Raw genomic sequence first — 7,586 nt, 5'->3', positions numbered from 1 at the left:
TGTTTCTTCATGATGTTGGTCAATTCATCAATCTTTTTAAGATAGCAATCATGCTCTTCGTGACCCGTTTTCTTGCAATAAGCACACTTCTTCTTCTCCTTATTATTGTTGTCCCCTTTCTTGTTGGAATTCGAGGACTTTCCTTGTTGATTAGATTGAGGTGTTGTTTTTTCTGCATCCTCAGATTTGCTCTTCCATTTCTTCTTACCCTTTCCTTTGTTTGAAGATTGTCCAGCTGAATGTTGAGAACCCTCACTGGCCACCAATTCTTTGGTCTGAGGTGATTTGAGAATCCCCATTGTTTTCAACTTCTTTTCTTCATCATCCAACAGTTTAGCATATTCATCAAAAGTTACTTTCTTGTAGGCAGGCCCTAAGGTAGTCTTTGAGGTGTTAAAAGAAGATACAAATGTGGAATATTCAGATGGCAGCTTGTTGTGAATAAGATAGATTAGTCTGTCATCTTTGATAGAATTCCCACAATCAGTAAGCTTTGTCCTTAATTCATTCACCTTGATGATGAAGTCCTGTATTGAGTCATACGACTTAGGATCTAAGGAAACTAGCTCATCTTCTATTTTGAACACATCTTCTTCAGACACTTTACCATAAAGGTTTTTGAGGGTATCCCAAGCTTCCTTGGATGTAGTACATTTTATGATTTGATACATGATCTTATCATCTACCCCCAAACATATATCACCTAGGGCTTTCCTATCCATGGCTACCCATTCAAAAAGTTCACTTGTTGATACATTATCACCTGCTGGTTTAGGAAGAGTACCATCTACATATTGTGAAACTCCATTATGCATTAAGTGATACAACATTTTTATAGAGCACATAGCATAGTTATGAGGAGTTAACTTAGGAAACTTAAAGTTGCCCATGATGCAGAAAAATGAAAGAAATTTGCTGAAAAGAGAGAACACAACACCAAGAATACCCCCCCTTTTCACTAAATCAAGAAACCCCCCAAAAATAGATGCTTTGGGCATTTTATCAGTAGTGCGATTAAAATGATCCACTTGCCAATTTATGCCTTTTTGGACTTCTAATTTTGCTTGTTACAACTTCTCAATAGAGTACACAACTGAAACTTTACAATGTGCTACAAAACTGAAGCATTACAAAGCAAAGAAAGGCCCTATTCTGAAAGTAACAATTTTTTCCACATAACACTACAATTTTATGCCAGATCTGGAAAGTAGACGAAAAAATACGCACTTTCAAAAAAAATGGAACCTGTTTTCGACTCCAGATGTGCCCGTACGGAGCGTTTGAAGTTGCAAAATGCAAGATTATTTAGGTACAGTCGACAAAAAATGAAAATTCTGAAAAATACGTGCACCAAAACCAAAAAATAGCTGCACCACTAAAAAATTTAGAAAATTTTACCCAATTTCTAAAAAAAATTGCACCTGATTTGGAGTCTGGATGTGCAAGTTATGGCCTCTTGAAGTCGGACTACCAAAACCAAAATCAAATTGGTGAGGGGTTGCACTAGCAAAAGATGGGGTTAAATTTGATGGTCATACGACCGTCACTGCAGTTATAAAGTGACCCAGGATGACGTCCAGACAGGCGTCAATTTTAGGCTCTTGAAAATGATGACGCCAGTAGAAAAACTTGGCCACCTGGATGATGTGGCACTGACATGGACTTCTGTACTGTACGGATCGTACAGATAATGTCTCGCGTGTCAAATCTGACTGGGCGGGTGTACAGTTTGCTGACTGTGTCATGACAAGGTAGGGTAGGGGAATAACTAGTCGCCACGTGGTGCTGGCGGATTGGTCCCCGTGTTGGGGGTGGAACAGACCCTGCCGGATTTCGTTTGCAGTTGTCCAGCGCCGGGTTTGCGTGCCGGGTTCGCAGTTTTTAATCCCACATTCATGGGTTTTGAAAACTCTGCGCACTTTATAAAGTGCAGCCCGCAGAGGTAAGGGAAAAGGCCGCCGGATGCTGTGGGTCCGCCAATACTTAGCGGAATTCTCCCGCCGGTCGCCGCTGTTGGGGGATGCAGTGGCTGCCAGAATTTCGGGGGTATGGCCACGGGAAAAATATTGAAGCCCATAGGTTTAATATAACATGCCCCAATAAATTAAATAGAAAACCCTGCGATAATATAATATATCCGCCAAATACATAGAGCTAAGCTGGGGTTTGACTGCCCAGTTCGGCAAAATTTTTTGCTTCCTATTAAATTTCGAAAATAAAATTTGAAAAAACACTTAGATAGGAAGGAAAATAAAATACAGAGAGTAAATTAATGCAGATCTGAACATGAATTAATCAGATCACATAAAACGATCATACCCAATTTGCAAATCGGTGCCTTCGGGTGCCGGTTTGCAAAAAAATTTTGCCTCACGATCAACTTTCACCCAATATAGGCGAGTTTAGAGTCAATCTTCACTGATTCAGTGCTCCGAATGCAACGGAGAGGTTAGATCTGGCTCTAGACGCTCCCAATATCTGCGGATCCTCCGGAATTGATGTACTGAAGCATGTAAGGTCTCGAATGGCTACGTGATGAGAATTCTCCTCCGCTCTGATACCATGTAAGAATTTGGCTTAGGCCAAAATTCACCCAAGAACAAAAGAACTCAACAATAGCACACAGCAGACCAAAATAGGCAGAGTATGATCAGAATGATGATATTCATTCAATAATGGATAAAACCAACATATTATGAGTACACTAGGAGTGCCTGAATATAAAGGCCTCAGGAGAGCTTCTAGAATGCCTAGAAGTTAGCACCATGACATGTCATACAACCAGGCACATGTCCACCAGATATGGATTATCCTCCATTAAGCACGAGAATAAGTGCGATGATGTGAGGATAAGACTACAATGGTGTAGCACGGAAATTAGTGGAGGTGACAACATGTGCTAAATGAGGAGTGCGGAAAACTGTGTTGTCATCATGACAACTTAGTGAATGATGCATACTCCTGTGTTGTAGACACCATGTGCCTAATTAGAGTTGCGTAACTCAATGAGAGTTCACAAACTCCTAAGTGTCTCACCTAAAATAATAATAAAATAATGCAAAATAATTAAATAATGCATTAACCTAAGTAAAACTTAAGTAAGTGTAATAAGTAAATACTTATTTACACCAACAGGGAGAAACCAAGGTATCTCTTATGTTATTTTTCCTCTAGTCTACATGTGAGGACATGTCACTTGCTTGTCCTATTGTGCATGTTTGAGGACAACTATTTTTTTTGTAATTCTTTTTGTAAGGAAATAGTTATTCCTTTACAAGAGGATTATGACACTTTTTCTGCACACTTAGGAATGTGGAAATCATTCACATGGGAGTTAATAAATAACTCATCTTCTCATCTCTTTATAAGAGATACTTCTCTCTTATTCTCTACAACATATAATAACTATGTAGTTCATGTAATGAGCTTTTGGATCTCTCTCTCTCTCTCTCTCTCTCTCTCTCTCTCTCTCTCTCTCTCTCTCTCTCTCTCTCTCTCTTCATTCTTTAGGCATTTTTCTCATTCATATAATTCACAAGGGGTTTTATTTTCTTTCCCCTTTCAAAATATTTGTCTCTTCTCTTGTGTTGATCTTGGAAAGCTCATGTAAACTATGGTAACTATTTTCATTGCAAACTCTCTTGGATTAATTTATGGTTCTTGTGTTTAGTTCATTTCAATTTCATTATTTCTACCATGTTATTAGAGCCTAGTTACTAATTCTTGTTTTGAGTTTTAGTTTTGAAGATTTCCATTCATTGGAGCACACCTTATTAAAATAATTTCTACCTAGGCATTTCTATTAAAATAAATAATATTTTTGCTCTTGTTTTGGAAGGTGTGCCACCAAAACACATAGCATTTATCAGATCTTATTTTAATATAGTGTGCAATTTTTTTGATTAAATATTTAAAAGAAAAAATTATTATTTCCCTAACTTTTTGAGTGCAGGGAACACTTAATTAATGTTATTTATGACTATAATGTTAGTCAACTTACACTACTAGGTTTAATCCTATTCATATTATTTTTGGAAATTAAAAATTTTCACTCATTTACATTTCTTTTGGTTTTTAAAAATATTTAATCCTTATTTATATATTCTTTTTAGAAATTCTGAGCAATTTTGTGTTTGATCTCTCCTTATCTTTTACCTTTCTAGTTTTTTTAGTATCTTTCCTTTATTCTCCTAATTTTTCTCTAATCTCTTTTTTCTATTTAATCTTTTATTCATTATTTGTTTGCATTTTTACATTATTCATCTTATGTATTTGTTGTTAATTTGTTTGCTGCTCTTCTTTATCTGTTGTGCATGAGTTATAGTTGCTACTCTCTTTGCATGATTTTAAAAAAAAATCTTTTAGCTTTTTCTCCTTACATGAGAACCTCTATGCATTAATCCTCTTTTTTGTTGCTGCTCACCTCTCTCACACAAGCATTTGAGTTGTCTTTATTGGTCACGTGAGTGGTGACCATGACTCCTTGCATCTCCTTCCATTTTAGTTGCATCATTCCTTGTTGAGCCTCCCTTCTCCCCTTTATTTGCCACCCTTGTAAGCTATTTTCTTTCCTTGCATAAGCTTTTAACTTGTGCTCCTACTATATGTTGTCATGGCTTCTTCCCTAGCCACTCCTAGCTCTCTCCTTGCATTGTCCCATCTCCTCACTAGTGGTTGATCTTCTTCCTTGCATGCTTTCTACTTTCTACTATCATGCCTCCTCCCCTTGCTAGTCACTACCCACTCTCCTGCACTCCTTTTTACCCTTCCTTGTGACTATTGTCCCTCAACTCTCTTCTTTTGTGGGTGTACATCCCTCTTTTCCTATGCACATTTCTTTTTTTGTTTGCTTTGGTTGAGCCATGCCCTTGCTTACTTCTTGATGCCCAAGCCTCCTCCATTTCATTTATGTCATATACTATATGGTATATGTTATCAGTTATAAGATATATATAAGCTAAAAGTAATCATTTAACTTATAAGTTTATAAGTTTGGAATTATTTCAAAAAAAAATTTCTGCTGTTTTATTTTTTTATTTTTATTTTCTGAATTGATTAGGCATCACTTCTTAGTTTATCTATTTAGTTGTAATGTATGCCATTCAAAAAAATTTAATCATTCTTTTTACGTTTCTTTTTTAAGGTTCTTACAAGTTCTTTTCTCTTTTAATAGTTTCATAATGTTTCTGTATCATATTTTTTCTTACATTGTAGAAGAATTATTCCTCTAATGTTTTCTTGTAGGGCTGCATTATTATTCGCTTGTAACCACATCTATTTTAAGTTATTCTCTAACAAGTTTTTTTAAACTCGAGATTAATCTTTTAGTATCTTATTCATAGTTTTACTAGGAAGGAATAATTATTTTATTATGTATTTGCATCATTATGAACACTTTAGGTATGTTGATTCTAGAGGAAATTCCCATGTTAAAATGGGTATCAACACTTGAAAGATTAGTACTTTGTGATCCATCTCCTTTCTGCACCTACATTCAATATAAAATATAAAATAAGCCTTTTTTATGACAAATAGATACTATTGAATACTCTTCTATCATGTGCATTACCTTCACCAAGAATTAGATAGCCTGCCCTTAGCCAAAGATTCATCTAACCATGAGTAAAGCTCCCAATGCTTCATTCAATTTTATTCTAGCCATCCACATCTTATAGTGATTCATCTTTCTTTTTCTTCCTTCCCCATCAATTACACTGTTGACCACCCAATGCATGTTATCGAATTTCTCTAGCTCACATGCAACTTTCTATCCTAATTATATTCTTTAGTAATTGCTACCTTTGATGTCATTGTTTTAATGTCTCTGCAAGTATGTATGAAGATAAAAATCTATGTAAATGTAACATTTTTTTAACCAAGCTTTCTTACCTTTTGTCATTCCCTAAAATTTAGTTATGTATGTCTTTGTGTTAAAGTTCTTTATTTGATTTGGCAAGCCATTCGTATGCCATCTGTGATGATAATAAATTTCTTTGTTTGTGATTTGTTAAAATTCCATTTTATCAAAATTCTTCTAGATAATTATTATTCAAACTTATGATATTTTTTATACAAAAAGAACATATAATTTTATAGAAGGATACTCACAATGTCATTATTATTATTATTTCTTAAGAGTAAGTCATAATTCTTTCAAGTATTGTGAGTTAACATTTGAGTATATTTATTCAAGTATTTATGAGTGCACACATATATGCCAAAATAAATATATAATTTATTATGACTATAATGACTAGTAAATTAGTATATTCCTTTAGAAAATAAATTAAGTACCCATGTTTACCCTCAATGGAATTTTCTACTTGATATCCATACATTGTTTATTACTCATTGATCTTCCTTGGATCACTACATTTTCCTCTCTTTTTTTAGATTATGAGTTGTCTTACACATTTTCCTTCAACTTTATTGTGATCTATTGATTTTCACATAGTTGCAATTTTATGATTTTATAGCATCATTCTATTTATATGAAGTTATTTGGATTTTTTGAGTTGCATAGGGAGTCAATTTTTCAAGGTTAACTATGAAGGTCCCCTTAGTACAACTAATACATACTTTCCTTATCTAGCCCATGGAGTATCCCTCCATCCTATATTGGTGCGCACTCACTTTATATGGAGTTTCCTTCCATTTGGTTCTACTTGTTCCACTTTGAAAGGATGATATTTATATAGAATTTCCTTAGATTTGGTTCTATTTGTTCCACTTTGAAAGGATGATATTTATATGGAGTTTCCCTCCATTTGGCTCTATTTGTTCCAATTTGAAAGGATGATATTTATATGGAGTTTCCCTTCAATTGGTTCTATATGTTCTACTTTGAAGGTTGATATTTATGGATTTTTCCTCCATGTTTTTCCATTTTGTTCCTCATGAAGAGGATGTTATTCTTGGAGTTTCTCTCCAATTTCAGATGATTTGATCCAATTTGAAGGCAATATATTGTTAATCCTCATAATCCTTCCCATTAATATACTACAAAAATCATGATGTGATAATAGTGACTTGATAAGCATGTCTCTCATTTTAATTTAGTTCATATACTAATTGATAATGCTCAATATACTTTATTGCTTAGATCGTGAGTCATGTAGGTTATGGAGGGATGAATGGGCCATTAACTTGCAATGAGATGATTTATTATGTAGACTATCTCTATCCATGTGATTGATGCAATTTTGATGCAATTATCATTAGTTGACCTATTTTGTGGTCATTATGCATTAGTATGTACTTTTCATGAGAGCATTGATCAATCTTTTTAATCAATTTCCCCTTTTGATAAATTTTTAGCATATAATTTATCTTGATATCAGGTTAACTCCATTTCTTTGTGGTGACATGTCACATTTTCATCTTTATCCTAATTTTTCTTTATGGGAATTTTCTTATACTTATTCAACGAGATTGCTAATTTGAATATCAAATGAGATCCTCCTTGTGGATAGTTGTCTTGTTTCTTATGTCTTTTTTTCTTAGGTAATCCATTTAGGCACATACATGCCATTATTATTTGGTGTACATATCCTATGAACCATGATTCAACTTGAAGAAGTAACACA

This window comes from Cupressus sempervirens, chromosome 6, assembly GCF_028749045.1.
Source record: "Cupressus sempervirens isolate cs-2001-9-10 chromosome 6, ASM2874904v1, whole genome shotgun sequence".
Taxonomy (NCBI): domain Eukaryota; kingdom Viridiplantae; phylum Streptophyta; class Pinopsida; order Cupressales; family Cupressaceae; genus Cupressus; species Cupressus sempervirens.
The sequence above is the reverse complement of the archived record's forward strand: the minus strand, read 5'-3'. Positions refer to the sequence as shown.